Genomic DNA, 19,466 nt, shown 5'->3' with positions numbered 1-19,466 from the left:
TGTAGACCTAAGTTGTTCTTAGCACCTACATTTGGTGGCTCCCAGCTGCCTGCAATAGACACTGCAGCATGCACCAGGTGCATTCCTGCACACTCAAGTCCAAGCATCTTTAATCCTTTTACATTTTTTTCCAAAACTCTTGCGTGGCAAAGCCTGTCAAGTCCATTACCTACCTTTTTCTCTCTGTCTGTCAAGTTAATGTTAGCTCAGTTCATTCTGAAACAGAGAATGAATTTATCTAGTTAAAAATAGGAACTCAGGGCTGGAGAAAGGGCTCAGCGGTTAAGAGTACCTGCTGCCCCAACAGGATTCAGGTTCAATTCCCAGCACCCACATGGCAGCTCAAAACTAACTCCAGTTCTAGGGGATCTGACACCCTCACACCAATGCACATAATGTAAAATTAAGTAAATTATTTTAAAAATAGGAACTCTACTATAGTATTCAAAACAGGATCCTGTGATGTCAAAAGGAATTCTCACCCATTACTTCTCTGGATTTCCATGCATATTCCCCATCCCATCCTGTACCTCTGTGGAGAAGTTTCTGTACTGCCCACTTTTTAATCTTCCCTCTCATCCATCCTCCCTCCCTTCCTCCCTCCCTTCCTCCCCTCCCTCTCTCCACTGCAATTTGCTAAAAGCTCTTGAAGTTCAAGATGCCTGAAGATCCATTGTCTAAATAGCCTGATTAGAATTCCCATCCACCTGAGCAGAAACAGTAAGACTTTCCAGTTACAAAAACTCATTTGGGCATGTAGAGTCACACAATAGTTCTTCAAAGACTAAACAGTTTGGAAGATCAGTTGAATAAACGGGTACAGTGCTTTGTTGAACTTTTGACACATAGCTAAAAATCTGGTGCCGTCTAAAGTAGGGGTGCTCCGAATGTATTGGAACACCTGAAGGTTCTGGGCTAGATGCTGTTTATTATTGTGTAATGGCTGCCCAAGTTGTTCAGCACCTTAAAACCACACAATTTAACACCCCTTCTGTGGGCAGGAGACACACACTGTGTAGACTTGGAAGTTGTTAGATCACAATGGCTGTCGTGTATGGTTTCCTCAGAGAGATTGTTCTCCAGGCTCCCTCAGAATGACTGAAGGGCCTTGGGCCCTCCTGGCTGTGACAGTGCCTTAGAGCTGGGTGTTGGGAAGACACAGCAAGAAAAGAGGAAATGGATGACATTGAGAGGCAGAGACTTTGTTGTCACCCATGTTACATTAAACTTCATATTGGGGCTCAAGAGGTGGCTCAGAGGTTAGGAGCACTGGCTGCTCTTGTAGAGGATATAGGTTCAATTCTCAGCACCCATATGATGGCTCCTAACTATCTGTTACTCCAGATCCAGAGGTTCTGATGCTCTTTCATGAGTTGTGTGGATACCTGCATATGTGGCATAAATCCACAAACATACACAAAACAATAAATCTACCCAAACTAGTGAGAGATCACTGACAACTGGGGAACCTGCATAAGACCAAACTAGACTCCCTGAATATAGGTGACAGCAGTGTGACTGGGACAATATGTGAGGTCACTGGCAGTGGGTCCGAGATCTAACTGTAATGCACAAACTGACTTAGTGGAGCCCATTCTGTATGGAGAGATACCTTGCTCAGCCTAGACACAAGTGATGTGTGCCATTTTCCCTCCTCAACAAGACATTGGAACAGACTTAGACTTCTTAGGGGACACCCTCTCTGAGGAGCAAATGGGGGATGGGGAGAAGGGGATGGAAGGAGAAGAGGGAGGGGGAACTGGGATTGGAGTGTAAGAAAAATAAAAATATTTTTTAAAAATCTAAAATAATTGTGTTTATATTATTGCAAAAACCAAATCTCTTCAGTTTTTTTTTTTTTTTTAAACTACCAGTCACACAACATGGCCAGCTATTTCATGTTCAAAGGAACATTTCAAGAGTCATGTTTTTGGTTTCATGAACTGAGTAAATTCTACCCCTGATTATAATGCCTGATGCTGTTTACTGAGCAGTTGGTATGGTAACAAAGGCAGCACTTGCCTCTTCCTGGGAACAATAAGGAATCAGCTGGACACACCCAATACTGGGGTAGGCAAGGCAGGAGGATTGCAGGAAATTCAAGGTTCCTTTGCACTACAGTGAGTTCCAGACCAGACTGGACTATAGAGTAAGATCCTGTCATAAAACTCAATAGGACCTGGAGAGATGGCTCAGCAGATGATTTGAGTTCAATTCCCAGCATCCACATGACAGCCCACAACCTCCTGTAACTCCAGCTACTGGTGATCTGATGCCCTCTTCTGGTCTCTGTGAGTACTGCATGCATGCAGATACACTAAAATAAAAATCGTAGAAAACAGTGTTCTAAAAGACCCTAAGACTTGCACCATCAAATCTGGAATAATTCATGCTAGTCCCACAGTGCCATTAGGAAAAAAGTCACTGACTATAGTTTGCAGTTGACTCATTTTGTGTAGGTTTTCCTTCAAAACAGGATCCTACGTAGCTAAGGCTGGCCCCAAATTCTGTGGCTGAGGATAACCATGAACTTCTGATTCCCTTGAGCTTCATGTGCTCAGTGCTGGAAGCACAAGCATGTACCACCACACCCAATGTATGTAGTCCTGGGGATAGAAACCCTATTCTTGCGCATGGCAGGCAGCTTCTCTAACAACCCCAACCCTGGTTCCTAATATACTCACTTTTACATTGTGCTTGTTTCTATGAAGACCTGTATAAGCCCCAAATTGAGACTGAGTGACATATATAACTTTTTATCTCCAGGTCTGTTTTCCTGACTCTGTTAGTTAAGCTCACACCTCCGTGGCATTCACTGGCTGACACTGGGTGAATCTATTCTCAAGTTTCCAGGACTTTCAAGACTCTCATTGCCTAGCTTCTGCCCCCCTCCAGCAGTGTGTTCTCTTATGGAGTCTTCAAAAGAAATGGTCAAAGTGACCACTCCTGCCTTGGTTTAGATCTGGATGGTCCCTCACAAAGCACATACGAATGTCAGCATGTTCTTGGGTGGTGGTAAAACCAGTAAGTGAGGCCTAGGTGGGGAGGGGGTAAGGTCACTAGGTCACTGGGACCTGCCCTTGAAGGGACACTAGAGCCTGAGTCCTCTCTTTGCTTCACAGGCATGATCTGAGTAATTTCCCAAAGAGATCTAAAGTAAGCCTTTTCCTTTGTCACAGTGACAGTAAACAAATTCCCTGGTTCTTGACATCCTCCTACTCCATGTGTAACAGAAAAGCCAGCATTTCTTTCTTCCTGGGGTTTCTGCAAAGGCATAAGAGCTTGGTGGAAGTAGATCTCTTGAGACACTGGTTCTCATCCAGGCCTGTGCTGTCTGGCTTAAACTGGGGACTTTGCAGGCCCACAAGCTTCAAGGTCCTGCTAAAGTTTCCCACCCACTCCTAGAATAAATGTTTTGTGTTACTACTGTCAAAATATTGACCCTCAGAAGCAGCAGACACTAGACTATCCTTCACAGGTTTCTTTGTTTTTAAATTACCTCAGCTGAAGAAAGCCCCAAAGGAGAGCAAATGCTTTGTTGGGAAATAGAGATTAAAAACAGAAAGAGATGGACATTAGGGGGTGGGTTCCTTTGATGGGTAGTTCTCAGGGGACTCAAGGATGGGAGAAGGCAGCTGGACCAACTTTTGAATATACATAAGGGATCTGCACAGGGAGTTGTTGTGGCTTGCTGGTCCTTCCCATTCCAAGTGACTTTGAATAAGACAAGATGAATTCATTATGGCCAAAGTTTTCTTTCAGAGAAATTATGGGACAATAGACCCACCTAGTGCTGAGGAATAAGGGCAGCTGATGGGACACAAGCTTCCCTGATCCTGCTGTGCACCAGACCTTGCACTTGATGGTGTGTTTGCAGCCCTTAATCCCAGCACTCGGGAGGCAGAGGCAAGAGGATCTCTGTGAGTTCAGACAGCCTGGTTTATAGAGCAAGTTCTAGGACACAGTCCAAAGCTTCAGAGAAACCCTGTTTCAAAAAACAAGACAAAAGAAAATGGTATGATTGCTTCCCAAGCTTACAGTGTTGAGATCATAACCCGTGCTGCCTCTGCCCAATGATACTGGGTAAGAATTATTACTCCAGGAAGTGGCAGACGATGCTGGGTGTAGACTCATTTGCATATTGTTAGGGTTTGGATGTGAAATGTCCCCACAGGCTCATGGATTGAAACATGGTCTCCAGCTGGTGGTGCTATTTTGGGAAACTGCAGAACTATTGGAATTTTGGGGTGGGGCTTGAGAGTAATAGCTAGATCCTACATTCAGTCCCCACTGTTCTCCACTGTCTGCTCCTGGTCTGGCCATGTACCAGGTAGCTGCCAGGCACCCACACCCTGCCATGAAGCTGTCTACTTTCAGCTCCTCTGTGATAGCATCAATTATCTACTTCATGACAGGATTTAGAGTCATCTAGGAGATAAGCCTCCAGGACTGTGGTGGATTATTTAGCCTCTGGGCATGCCTTTGGGGGAATTACTAGGTTAGGCTGAGATAGAAGACCCATCCACGGGGGGTGGGGGGGTGGGGGGGGGCGACACTAGTCCTTGGTCTATGATCATGAATTTTGTAGAAAGGCGGAAGATAGGAGGTTGGGAAGATGGCCCAGCGGATAAGAGCACTAGCTGCTCTTGGAGAGGATCTGGGTTTTGGTTCCCAGACTCACATGGCAACTTACAACCACCTTTAACTCCAGTTCCAGGGGACCTGAACTGGCCCTCTCCTGGCCTCCATGAGCACCAGGCACACACATGATACACATGCAGGCAAACCCTGAGACACATAAAATTAAATAAACTTTTAAAGCAAGGGGAAAGCTAGGTAAGCACAAGCATTCCTTATTCTCTGCTTCACTATGATAGGATCTGTGCTTTGAACTGCAACTTGATTTCCCTGCCATTATGCAGTCTGGCTCTATGGACCACAATAAACAGTAACAGGAAAAGATATTAGGATACCTTCTCCACTCTGATGTACTGTCTCCTAAACTGTGAGCCAAAACCTATAAGTTGTTTGTGTCAGGTATTTGGTGATGGTAGTGAGGACAGATAGCCAACACCCATGTCCTTCTTTCTATAATTATCTGTTCAGGTCCTAACCCTGGTGGTCTAGTTGGAGGCTAGAGAGATGGGCCCTCAGCAAACAGTGGATCAGATCAAAGTACAGGCCACAGAACAGTAGGTAGTATCTCTTGGAAAATCAGAGGCACGATGGTGAGGGTACTGGGGACATATGGACTGTAATATGGTCTGGGTATTGGTTACCTCAGTTTCCCTTCCTGAGGAATAGTTTGCCAGGCAGAGATGACCCGGTATCTTAAGTCTGTTTGAAGGACAATGTGAATGGAGTGTAGTTAGGAAACATGGGAGCAGCGGAGACCAGAGCAAGTGACACATGTTGCATGGTGTGTCCAGGAATAGCAGGGACCATGTGACTACCAGGTCACCAAGATGTTCTTTCTGTGGCCTGCCCCAGCTCCAAACAACTGACGATATGAAAAAACAAATCCGCAGTGAGAGTCCAGCTCCACCCAGCTAGAAGGGCTGAGGACTGTCATCAGGAAAACAACAAGCGCTGCTAAGGATAAGGAAATAAGGGCCCTTACACACTGCTGAGGGGACCCACTGGGGGAGTCAGCTGGGGCTTCCTGGCAAAGAACTAAAAGCAGATTTGGAGTCTGCTGGTGGGATAGCTTCAAGTGCTTGAGGCAGGCCACTCCACCATCCTTTGAGGGACCGACTCATCAGTTGAAGTGGACCTAGTAAGAGGCCCAAAAGTCTGGGACTTCTGGAGCTCTGAGTCCACCCCAAGGAGTCCACACTGCCCCTCACCCACATCTAGGGCACTATCAAAGTCTGTGTTTACCTCACTCCACCCATCCCCCATTCCCCCCCACCCCACCCCCTGAATGTGTGACTTTGCAGATTATCAGTTAGCCCTGCCTGAGGCTGGGTGCTCTGCTTGGGAAACTTCCCTTACTGTTCTTCATGCTGGTAGCTGAGAACAAGACATCCCCTAGGAGGGAGGGAAGGGGGGAGGGAGAGAGGGATAGGGAGAGAGAGAGGGATCCACATACTCCATCCTGGCATCTAATTCTACCAGTCACCTTATCAACAGCCCTCCCCAACCCTGCAAAGGAACCCCCAGGCCTCTGTGGCTGATGAATCACCCGTTTGCCACAACTTCTGGGAACCACTTTCCGAGGCCCTCCCTCTCCGATTACATCCTCAGTACTACATGGTCCTTAATTACTTTCCCATTGATTTCTCCCCCTGGGAACCAGTTGCAGCTAAGGTGAAACTCAAGGCTGATGAAAAGTTCAGCGTGTTTTGCACACTCCCAATCCTGGCAGCTAAGGACTCAAATAGATAAGAAAGTGCTGCCTTCAGGGTACTTAAGCTAAGTAATGGAGAAGTCTGGACATCCCATCAAAGTTTCAAAGTGCTGATCACAGCCAAACATTGAGAGATGTTGGCCAGGAAATTAACTGGAGTTTTCCAGATGTGAAGGTTAAGGAGGATCTAAAAAGTCTCAGCCTGGGGCTGGCATGTGCACACCCAAGGCAGAGGCATGTGGATCCTAGTGAGTTCCAGGCCAGCATGGTCTACACAGCAAGTTCTGGGCCAGGCAGGGTTACACAGTGAGACCCTGTCTCACAAACCAAGTCTCAAGAGGGCTTACCACTGATCTAATTCTCCAAGGATGCTGGCTCCATGGTGGGATTCTCCTTTGGGAATAGGATCAGCTACTCTGCATCCTCTCCCCTCCCAAGTGCTGAGGGAACTAGGTAAAAATCATCCTGAAAAGGCCTGCTCTGGGCTCTTCCCTAGATGCTGTGGCTTGGAACAGGAGTGGCTCCCAGAGATGCAGGTGTTGGAGGCTGGGTTTCCAGCAGGTGGCACTGTTGAGAGGCGAGTGCACCTGGAAGGTGCCAACATCTTCAGGGTAGCCCAATGAGCTCAGAGCTGAATGGGCTATGAGGATCAAGTATGGCACGGGGTCTTTCGGGAGATCTTGCCTCTGCTTTCACCTCCTCTCTACCATAAGACAGGCAGGTTATCTTGTGCACCCGCTGCCAAGATGCTCAGCATCACCACAGGCCCTAGTGGTGGAGCCCACTGATCATGGACTAAAAACCTCTGAAACCAGGAGCTGAAACGCACCTTTCCTCACTTACTTTCCCTGGGCATTTTTTTTTCATGGCACTGAGAGTGGGCTCACAAAATAAGCTAAACCTTGAGCTTCTGCAGAGCTGCAGAGGCATGGGATTCCTTAGATGGTGAAGGGAATCTCATTTACTTATTTTATTCAAATAACATTTTTTAAAATTTATTTTACATACTAACCCAAGTTTCCCCTCCCTCCTTTCCTGGAAACCTCATTTAAAAAAAAAAAAAAAGGGTTTAAGGATTTATTTTTAAGTCGTGTGTGTGGGGGGGGTACACATGCACAAATCTCAGGGTGCAGTCATTCCCTTAAAATCTCATTCAGCTCCTATGTGAATCATCCCAAAAGCTTCAACTGCGGTAACTGAATAACATCCTGTGATCCACCAAGATTCTATTGTCCTTGACTACAGGCATTAAACCCCCTCCCCCAATATTAACACCCTTTTTGGAACCTCAAGCCAAACTGCTCCATAATAAAAACGAAAATTACTTTATTGCATTCAGCCCTCAAGTTATTCACTTCCATCCCTTGAAAATTTTTATATGCTTTTAACGTATGGAAACCAGGCATCAATGGCCCATAATCCCTTAAAATGAGAAATCATATATTTTCTTTCTCATGATAAAGGAGCTTGGCTCTGCAAGGAGAGAGGAGAGAGATAGCTACTTTCCTTTAGCCATTCCAGTGAAGGTCACTTCCCTTCAAGGAGGGGGAGCTTGGGAGGCGGGGGAGCCTGGACACAGGATGGACCATGATTGTGAGGTTCAGGGGTTTGACCATCAATCTGTGCAAACCTTGTTTATAGTCTGTCTTTACCTGGGTTAACAAACAAGAACAGCAGCAACAACAATAAAAGGGCCTGGCCAGGGAGATAAATGTCTGGCATGGTGAGGGGACATCCTGATGGTGCCCTGGGAGGCAGGTGTGAGACGGGTTTCTGCAGGGTGTACTGGCTAGGTTTTTATCACCATGACACAAACTAGAGTCATGGGGGGGGGAGAACCACAATCAAGAAAATGATCAGCTGTAGATCATTTCCTTAATTAAAGATTGATGGGGGAGGGCCCAGCCCATTGTGGGTGGTGCCATCCCTGGGCTGGTGGTCCTGGGTTCCAAGAGAAAGCAGGCTGAGCAAGGCAGCAAGCAACATCCATCCATGACCTCTGCATCAAGATGTAAGAGCCTCCAGGTTCCAGCGGTTTGAATTCCTATCCTGACTTCCTTCAATGACAGACTATGACATGGAAGTGTAAACCAGATAAACCCTTTCCTCCCCAAGTTGCTTTGGGCATGGTGTTTCACCACAACAACAGTCACCCTAAGAAGCGGATTTCGACAAAGACTGGCTTTCATTGGCTGAGCAGAAATCCTCAGTTGTGAACCTGTTATGATTAATTAGGCATTCTGGGGGAGTTTCTAGCTGGGAGATGCTGATTTCAGTGACTTATACAAGTTCCCTGGAACATGAGCCTTGCCCTGCAATCAGCATTCCAACTTCACCTGGAAAGTTAGGCAGGAGTCACACTGCATGCCATTCACACATGCCACACTGACCTTAGGTAGTCCCAGGTAGGCTGAGAGTCAGAGTCTTCTCCCCAAACCAGCCAGCCTGTTTCTTATACAGGTGTAAGGAGTGCGTTTTTTCCGCCCGCCACTGGTCTGTTAAATGGGGCTGTCGCAGCGGGACAAGACCAGCAGTGGGTGGAAAAACCTACTCCTTACATACAGGGTCTGATTACAGTGAGACAAAGGACTAGAAACAGTATAAGACAGTAGGCATACATTCTCAATTCTGGAGGTTAAGACTCAAGAACCAATACTCAGCCAGTGTTCTTTGGCCTGTAGACACACCACTCAAACCTCCACTTAGGCTTTCTCATGCATTCACCCAAGCCTTTCTGTGGGAACCACTCTGTTCTTAGAGGGGCATCAGCTAGGCCATGGGGGAGGTATAGTCAAGTATGAACCTGCCTGCATGTCAGCATATCCGTTTCTAAGTTTGCATCCTGGCATTTTAAGTGGATATGAGATTCAGGTCACTGTCTAGCTCAATAAAGATAGAGATAAACCACACACCATCAAAGAGACAAAAGGTCTCTGTGTACCTGTGTACAACTCTTATGAGGGAAGAAACGTTCAGGTACACCCCCAAGCAGGACTCCTTTTTTGCCATTGGCTAAAACAGTGCTGCATACCTACTGTGAACCAGTCATTGACTTTGGGAAGGGGACAGCCAGGTTTGGTTCACGCCCTGGTATGAGACTCACGGTCACTGGTGCACAACTGATTAGTGTACATAGCTGGGCATCTTGTTTGCAAAAATGGCCTCAGTTCTCCCTCTCCTCCATCCTTGCCCCTGACAAGATGACCCTGAAGCCCCATCCATAGGAGGTGGGCTCTGTCTTCTGAGTATACCCCTCCCAAACATGGCCATCATGAAATGGGGTATGGGGTAGTGACTGAAAAGGATGATGGGCCATCCATGCTACTATAAGGATGAAAGTGCTTCTAAGCCCAAGAAGCCAGCATAGGTGCCTACTCTATGTGATTTGATCTACAAGAGTCCATAGAGACAGTAAGGCGGCGGGTGGGGAGGAAGTACTAGGAGTCGGGACAGTGAAAGGTTTCTATCGGGGATAGTGAGGAAGCACTAAAGTTGGTTGTAATAGGGGCTAGGATGTGGCTCAGTGGGTAGGGTGCTTGCATGAAGCCCTCTGTTCAATACCCAGCAGGACATACATTGAGCATGGTAGCCATGCCTGTAATCTTAGCACTGAGGAAGTGGAAAACAGCCTTGCAGGTTGAAGCCTTAGCTATAGAGCAACTTCAGGAGGGTTAGCATCTACCATTGTAGATGCATTGCAAGAAATAAATAATACCCATTCATATGTACACTGGAATTGAACAAAAAGGGCACTGTATGAATTAATTACATCTTGATATGGCAGGTAAGAATCATCATCATGTCCAAAAGGAGAACTGGGGTGGTAACCATCCCAGATACCTTCCAATGAAATAGCTGAGTTGCTTGACAATACATACATGTCAGCTGGAGGACCCACATTGAAATAAAGATTGGTTCCTCCCCCCCCCACACACACACAAAAAGGATAATTGGTACTGTTTTATTCAGAGCTTGCATTGTGACTTGCTTTTGCCTAAAGGAGTAGAAGTGGCACTGCCAATTCCAAGGCCTCTAGAACCTTCTATACCTGACATTTCCCAGCACCTAGCCTGGTGAAGAAAGCATGGGCAGATTACCCCGCTTTGGGTATCCATCAACACAGGCAACTTTAAGACATCCTCCTCATCTCCCAGCTCCCTAGTCCACTTCCCCCATCCCACCCACCTGGCTTCTCTCTGCATTCATCTCTCTTCAGCATTTCCTAGAAACGGAGCCCATCCAATGTATTATCACATGAATTTTGTAACCATTTTCCTTTCTCTTGGCATAATGTTTTCAGAGTTCTTCCACATTGTGCTTGTAGCATCATAACCTTTTCTGTACTTCCGGATTCTAGTCAAGCTGCTTCTGTACTTCTCAGAGCTGAGGTTTCTACAGAAAACTCTCCTGGAATGATCATTTGGAGTCTTTGAGTGACTAACTAAAGACCTGGAAGGACGGTGAATCTCCGTCATCAACTTTACAGGATCTAGAATTACCTGGGGAACAAACCTCTGGGCGTGTTCACGAGGGGATATCTAGATCCAGTTCAGTGGAGGGAAGCCCCCCACTGACCGTGGTCAGAACATCCTATGGGCTGGGGTCCCAGACGGAATAAAGTGAGCAGCACCCATCTCTCTTAACTGTGGACACCATGTGCCAGCTATCTCCAACTCCTATCACCATGCCTTCCCCGCCATGAGGGACCACACCACAGCCTCAACACACTCCTCCTTCCTTAGAGTGGCTTTTGTCAGGTGTTTTGTCAAAGACACGAGAAAAGTGACAAATGTGGGCATGTAGTAGACACAAGTTGACCTGAGCCAGGGTGACTCAAAACTCCATAGTCACATGACCATGCAGGCCAGAGCTGGGTCCACATTAGTCACCTCCCCTCCAATGCTGTTGTGACAGCTGCCCCAAAAGGAGCTGTGACTTGCTCCAGTCCTTTGCAAGAGAAGTCCAGAGCTTAGAAGAGCAATTCCTTTTTTTTTTTTTTTAAGTCCCCCACCTCCATCATCGCATAATGACATAAGCATGTCCCTTTTTGCTCCTAGCAAAACTGACATCTCTGACAATGGAAGATGAGAGATTTCCTTACCTGGAACTGCGGCCCGAATTGCCTCAGGTGAACTCTTTCCAGACTACAGTTACCATCTTCCATCCGAGGGTGTCTGAACAGAACCAAAGGGAGACGCAGGCCCGGTCCCTGTGTGCCCCTCCCCTTAATCCTCCGGTTCTGAGTAGCAATGAGTTACAAGGTCATTCAAACCAATTTCGCCATAAACAAAGTCTTTTGTTGAAAATAAAACAACAGCAAAGCAAAGCCAAACAAAATGCCCTTCATTTCTGAAGCTTGCCGTTTGTTGGCAATGGCGGGCACAGGCTGCAATCTGTTTTCCCCTCAGCGTTCTGTTCCCGTGAGACTGCAAAAGTGTTCATCAGCATCGCTTTGTTGGGCGGGGGATGAGGGCCTGACACAAATCACCTGGACGAATATTTGACTGCTGTAGGTTGTAATCACTTCAGAGCTACACTTGGGGGTTGGTGGAATGTTCCAGACTCCTTCAAGGAAGGCCCAGAAAACTTTTGGAAGTCAAAGTCTGTCTGCTGAAGAGTGTTTTGCCCAGCAAAGGGCATGTGCTTGGGGAGAGTGATAATTTTCAGACCCCTGGAGATCCATTTAAAGCCTGGACACATCATCCTGCTGGGGCTTCCACGCAGCATTTGTAACTGATTGGCTTACACAGGCCTTCTAAGGAAGTCTCAGGGGCAAGGCAAAAAGGACACGTGCAAGATGTGTGGGCCAGGAGCTGATAATTCACCCTAATGGTGTCAGCCCCAGCTGCAGAAGACTTCTTGAAGTAGGAGAGGAAGGGTTTGGAAGTGAGTGGGCCAGCCTTCTGCCCCTGCAGCCTCTTCTGGGTTGGAGGGTAGAGTATCTATCTGTGGTCCCATTAAGGACATTGGCCTTAAGTAAGAATGCCCCTAAAGGGCTCTTCTTTATTTGTAGGATGGATGAAAAGAATTCACACACACCCCTCTTTTTTATTTTGAGGCTGCCTCAAACACATTACATAGCAAGGTTGACCTTAAACTTCTGACCCTCCTTGCTCTGTGTCTCAGGGTTGGGCTGACAGGTGTACACACTATAGGGAGAATTACCAACTCCTGTGTTTTGTTGGAATATGATATATGCTTGCTGTAAAACTCAAAACAATTCAGAGACACATGAAGGGGAGTTCATCCCCACTATAGCCGATCTAGAATGACCAAGTGGGGGTGTGTGGGTAACTGTGGGGCATGGGGGTGGGGATGGGTGGGATAATTCTCTGGTGTCTTCCTGGTCTGTTTCTATCAATGGATGGACTGACTGTTGTTTGTGTAGCACTTGTTATGACGTTTTTTAACTTACTTACATTACATTTCTTTTATTTATTTTATGTGTGAGTGTTTTGCCTTCACCATGTGTTTGCTGTGTCCTCAGAGGCTTGAAGGGAGTGTCAGACACATGTGGGTGGTGTGACAATGGAACTCACGTCCTCTGCAAGAGCAGCAAGTGTTCTTATCTACTGAGCCATCTGTCCAGCAGCCTGACTTTTTAAAAATCCTGCTTATCACCAGTTTTCTCACAGGAAGGTGAGGGACAAGAGCCAGGATGATGTCTGTCTGTCATTCAGCTTCTACATTTGCTGACCCCACGGTGCTTGTGAACTGCTCTGCTTCACTTTTTAGAAACTTCGTATTTCAGAAACTCTGGTACACACAGGCAGAGAGAACTGTAACCTGAGCTCTCATGGCTTCCCAGCAAATATCAGTCACTGTCTTGAGCCGTCCCAAGCCCTGCCTCTCAAACTGCACCAGGGACCTCAGTAAAATGAGTATCAGTCCATCTTTTCCCACCTCATTCTCAGGCCTTTATCATCTATCTGTCTGTCTGTCTATCATCTATACAATATACCTATCCATCAATCTATTATCTATCCATCTGTCTATACAATCTACATGCCTACCTGTCAATCTACCACCTACCCATCTATATTATCTAGCTGTCTGCCTATCATCTATGCACCCATCTATATTATCTGTCTGTCTGTCTATCTATCTATCTATCTATCTATCTTCTATCTATATAATCTACCTATCTACATAATCTACCTATCTACCAACCCATCAATCTGTCTGTCTATCTACCTACTTGTCAATCTACCACCCATATATATGTAATCTATCATCTGTCTATATGTCTGTCTGTCTGTCTACCGTATCTATCCATCCATATATATTATCAGTCTGTTTGCCTATCATCTATCTATCTATCTATCTATCTATCTATCTATCTATCTATCTATCTATCAAATCTACCTACTTATATACCTATCTATCCATTTAGCTATATATCTACCTATGTACCTATCAATCATCTCTCTATACTGGGGATGGAACCCAGTGTCTTGCTAACACTAGTCATGCACTGTCCTGCTGAGTTTCCTACCCAGCACCAAAGAATCTTTTTAACCACACCTGCCTCTGCTAGCAAGTTTGGCTGTCTCCAAAACACAGCATTCCCATTCGAGATCCCATAACCCTGTGTCTTCAGAAATGTCCCAGGGCTGGAGAGGAGCTGTGTTAACAGCAGCTGCCTCTGAGCTGAGGGCAGCCCCACATCACCTCTATTGATCTGCTTTCTGTTTGAAGTGCTGTTATCTGCTTTGATGAGAGTGGAGGAACACCATTTTCTAAGATTCCTCAGTGCTCCAGGCCAGAGCTCGCAGACCTTGCACCCCACTGATCTGACAACCAGACAACATCCTAGAACTGTCCATCTCAACGTCCTGTGGATGTACTGTTCAAAACCTTATCTGTTCCCAGCACCTGTGGCTGGCATGGAAGTCAGGGGAAGGGAAGGGAGGAGGGAAGAGAGATTTGCCAGTTTCTTAAAGACAAGATGTCAAGTCCACAAAGATATTAATGAATGTCAAAAATACATGGCTAGCCATGGCCAGATGCTGCTGAACTCTCTTTCCAAACCCACAGCACTCTCTGCTTGCAAATGATGGTTAACTGCCTCCTGCTCAAGATGCAGCTAAAGTCGTTTTGGGACAGAGGTATGATTTGCACAGGGGCACACATCTTCCTCCCTACCCCTTGTCCCAGCCTTGTATCCATCTCTCTGATTGGGGGTGAAGAAAACACTAATGTTGGGGAATGAATCTTCAAGGCTGACATTTGACCCAGACAGTGATCCAGAGATTTGATTCTAAACACTTGAGTGGGCAGAGGAGAAACTGGCTCCACTAGTAGAGGCGCTGAAAAGCTATCAAGCCTCTGATGGCTCCCTTCCTGCTGCCTGGGACATAGAAAGTCAGAGCTAATAGATGGATAACCAAGACCTTGGAAGAGCACCTGGACCTAGCTCTACCCAAAACTTAAAAAAACTTATATTGGGCCAGAGAGATGGCTTGGCAACTGAAAGTGCTTGAAGCCTAGCCTGATGGCCTGAGTTCAATCTCCAGGACCCAGATGGTGGAAGGAGAGAACTGACTCCTGCATGTTGTTCTCTGATCTCTACATGTATCCCTGACACAAGTACACACACACACACACACACACACACACACACACACACACACACACACACAGAGAGAGAGAGAGAGAGAGAGAGAAAGAGAGAATAAATGTAATAAAAGAAACCTATGTATATGTGTGTTTAAACATGTGCATGGCATGGTACATGTGTGAAGGTTAGAGGACAGCTTGCAGAGTCTGTTCTCATCCTGTAGGTCCCAGGGATTGAACTCAGGTTGTCAGGCATGGCGGCAAGCACCTTTAGCTATTGCCAACAACCCCCCCCCCCAAGGTGATTCCCCAGCCACAAGAGACATTAATTCCATTGAAAGACAGCATGGATTGGTGCCCTGAGGAGAGTTCCGGCCTCATCTTGGTTTATTCTGTCTCCTCTCTCCTGGCTATTTAAAACCCAAGAAGTGATCCTGAGGCTTCATGAGCACCCCATGGGCAGTACATGTCTATGCCTTCTATCTCCCTGAGAGCAGAAGAAATTTGACCTTCTGGTTGGGAGCTAAGTCACAAGCCCACCCTTAAAGAAGGATGCCAGTGTATTTTAAAACAAACAAACAAACAAACAAACAAAACCACAAAGAGAACTGTGTCTGTGTGATCCATGAGTCACAGAGGCAGGAACGCTGCAACAATCAAGACACATTACAATTTTTATGAAATATAGGGGTGGACACCACTGGGTGAGAAGTGGCTGAGGGTAGGCCTCTAAGGCAGAAAAGGGTTTCCATGGCAATGCTGCTGGGATAATGATACAGCCTCACTGCTGCCATCATCTATTGGAGATCTGCTCATTTAGGGCAGCCCACCCCCCTATCTGAAATTCCCTTTGGCTACCTTACTCCTGCATGGGACATCTCCAAACACTCATTTGCATCAGCCTTCACAAACATTACTTGTGGCTTCCCAGGGTTAGACATGTTGGGTTGACATTCCTGCTCAGATCCCTGTGAGAGGTGACTGGCATAGACTCTGCAGCAAAATGAACATGTGGCCCTCACGGGCCAGAAGAGCTATAAACCTTCATATTAGTTGTATGAATATCTATGGGGTTCAATGTAAACTCACGTGTACACATGGCTACCGCATAGGCTAATGGAACCGCCCGGATCTTGACTCCGAGTCATTATAATAACCCAGAAAAATGAGTACTAATGAAGACTGTCTTCTTAGAGTGACAGCAAGATAAGAAACATCAGCTTCCTGTGTTAGCTTGGCTAGATGTGCTCAATTGCTCTGTAAACATCCATGTCCCAGCTTCCTCTCTGTTCCTAGTGCAGGCACATGAGCTTCACGCTCCACCCTTGGGAGACAGTTTCAAAGAAGAGGCCACTGAAAGCCTGGGGATAGACTGGTTACCACTGCTGTACAGAGAGAGGATTCTGGGCCCAGACACCTGGAGGATGGTGCAAAAGGAAACTCAAAGATTGGTGACACACCCCGTTGGCCTCCGTTGGGGTCACCATAATAAAGCACCACACAATGGACAGCCTAAAGAGAAGAAAGGGCTTCTCTCACAGTCCTGAGGCTGAAGATTAAGGGTTGGGTATCATCTGAGTTCCTTGACCTCAGGTGTCAATTTTCTTGCTGTGTCCTCACTGATCCTTCTTCTGTGCACCTGCACCCCTGCTGCCACACTCTGTGTTCACATTTTTTTTCTTCTTTTGAAAAATTGTGTGTGTGTGTGGGAGGGGGGGGGTGTATATACCATGTGCTTGGGAATGCAATACCAATTGTGGCCAGAAGAGGGCAGAAGATCCCCTGGAGCTGGAGTTTCAGGCAGTTGTGAGTCTCCCAGTGCTGATGCTGGGAACTGAACCCCGGTCCTCTGCAAGAGCAACCAGTGTTCTTCATTACAGACAACATCATCTCTCCAGGCCCCCTTCACATAAGAGCACTGGCCACATTAGTAGGAGGCCATGCTAATTACTATTCTCGCTGTCGTGACCCCTGCCACGCAGCAACTTAAAGGAGAAAGGGCTTATTCTGGCTCACAGTTCAAGGGGATGCAGTCCATCACGGCACAGAAGGAATGACAGTAGGAGCGGAAGGTGGATGCTCAGTTGTGTCCCCAGTTTGGAAGCAGAGGCAGACATAAAATCTCAAAGCCCATCATCCCAAGTGGCTCACTTCCTCCAGTGAGGCTCCGCATCAAGTGTACACAGGAAACTCATCTCTGTAGACCCACTGTGTTTGGTTATTTTGGTTCTGCTGTGTCCCGGTCCATGCCATTTCCACACCTATCTGTATCAAGGCTTCATTCCCAGACTTCCCTCTGCATTGCATCTCGAGTGGCTCCTATCTCAGATGCAATGAGCTCAGGTCAAGCTATGTTCTTCTAAGCGGCCTTCATTGACCTCCTTGAGCAGCTCTGTCTCATTAAAACTTCTCTGAGCACCATCTACCTCTCTCTCTCTCTCTCCTTAATATTTTTTAACATTAATTTTCACACATCCTTTGAAATTTTCATATGTGTATACAAAACCTTTCTTGATCACATTCACCCCTCACTCTTCCCATGATCATCCATGATGTCTCCTTTCTAACTTCATGCCTTCGTTTTGTATTTGTTCACTTAACCCACTGAGTCCAATTAGTGCTGCCATACATTCACGGGTGTGGAGACATCCACTGGGACATGGGGAATCCATCAGTGGCTTACTCATAAGGAAAAGTGACCTGTCCCCTAGAAGTCATCAACTACTAACAGTTCCTCAGCACTGTGGATCCAGAACTCCTTTCCCCTCCACATTGGAGTTTTTAACTGGCTCCATCTCACGAAGGTGATCACAGCTGCTGTGTGTTCATGTGTCCAACAGCCACATCACGTCTAGAGGGCAGCATCTCACAGCTTCTTCCTCGTATTCTGTTCTTACATTCTCTCTGCCTGCTCTTCCTCCGTGTTTCCTGCGCCCTATACATGTTAATGGCTGAGTGCTCAGTCGCCTGTTCTCAGTACTGTGTCTCTGCATTAGCCACTACTCACTGCAATCGGAAGCTCTTCCTTGCCAGGTTGGGAGCAGCGCGAATCTAAGGCTACACAGGTAACTTATTTAGAAGGCAATTTGACCACATGGACATTCAGGAAACCATTCTCAGGAGGTTGTCCGTAGGACCTATGACTTCCCTAGTCATGCATTTTTGACCATGTTTACCGTGCCAGGAATGAATTACCTCCTGTGGGGCAGGCCTCAGTCCAGTCAAGAGAGCTATTGGTTACCCATCTACAGTCTTGATGCTGTTCCACCAGTGGGCTCATCTTAGCTGGCAGGTCAGTGTTGTAGCATTCAACGATAAGAGCTTTGATGATATTTCCCCCTCAGCAGCCTGTGTAGCACCTTCTGAAATTATGAAAACATAGTGTTGGTGTGCATTTGTAATTCCTGGATTAGAGGCAAGGTGGGGGGGGGTGAGAGGGTGGCTGTGGCAGGAGGATTGCTGCAAGTTCGAAGTCAGCCTGGGCTACATATTGCTTTCCAGTCTAGTTTGGACCACAGAATGCACATCTGTCTCCCTAAAAGAGTTTTTTTTTTTTTTTTTTTTTTTTAAAAAACAATGTTTATAGACTGCTTTAAAACTTAAAATTAAGCGAGGCTGTTGTTTATAACAATAAGTTCTAAGAATTCAAACACACACACACACACACACACACACACACACACACACGAACAATGCTGAAAATGAGGAAGACACCCTCATCTTATAAGGCGAATTATTCATTTCTCTTTCTGCAAGGAGAGGGGAGCTTTTTTTGGTCTCATTTATTTATTTGTTTATTTATTTATTTATTTATTTAGGCTTTTCTTCATCTCCCAAATGCTGTGTAGTAAATCTGAATTTCTTTTTCATAACCCAAATTCCATTTTTAACCCACGATAATATATGTAAAGCCTGCATTCACATGATAATTAAGACCCTCTTTGGATACTGATTCCTGGCTCAGTTATGTTCTAGCTGTGACCTAAAAGCGGATGCCTTGAGATGGACTCCTTGTCAGAATTAGGGCTCACACTCCTGTGACAGGGTCAAGTTGCCCAGGACCCAGGGAGAGGGAGAACCCAGGAAGGATATCAGCAAAGTTCGTCTAGGAATGGGAGGTAACACTAGAGTAGCTACGTAGCCTGCGCCTGTCCGCAGTTCTCCAACTCTGTTTTTGACTGACAGCCTCATAGTCTCTTTTGTTACCTCACCCTTTACAAGCAAAGGTATAGCCCATCAGTTGGTGCTAAGTGGATTGTTGGTCCAGCAGTCTCAAGACAAGTTACTCTTATTGGATTTGATAACTAGAAGAACTAAATGAAAAATATCTGCATAAAAAAGAGATTCTTTTGGATGGTGAGCTGACACGAGGGCCCTTGGGCTAGGTGTCATGCATTTTCACCCAGTGACAGTCTGAGTTCACACATAGGAAAGCTAGGCAGAGCTAGTATTGGGCAGTTCAGGAGGCAGTGAATTTTTGAGAATAGAGATGAAGACTGAGGGTCTAACAACAGAAACTCCACTCTCTAAGTGAGATTACACACACACACACACACAC

Source organism: Phodopus roborovskii, unplaced genomic scaffold, assembly GCF_943737965.1.
Source record: "Phodopus roborovskii unplaced genomic scaffold, PHOROB, whole genome shotgun sequence".
Taxonomy (NCBI): Eukaryota; Metazoa; Chordata; class Mammalia; order Rodentia; family Cricetidae; genus Phodopus; species Phodopus roborovskii.
This window is presented reverse-complemented; position numbering follows the sequence as displayed.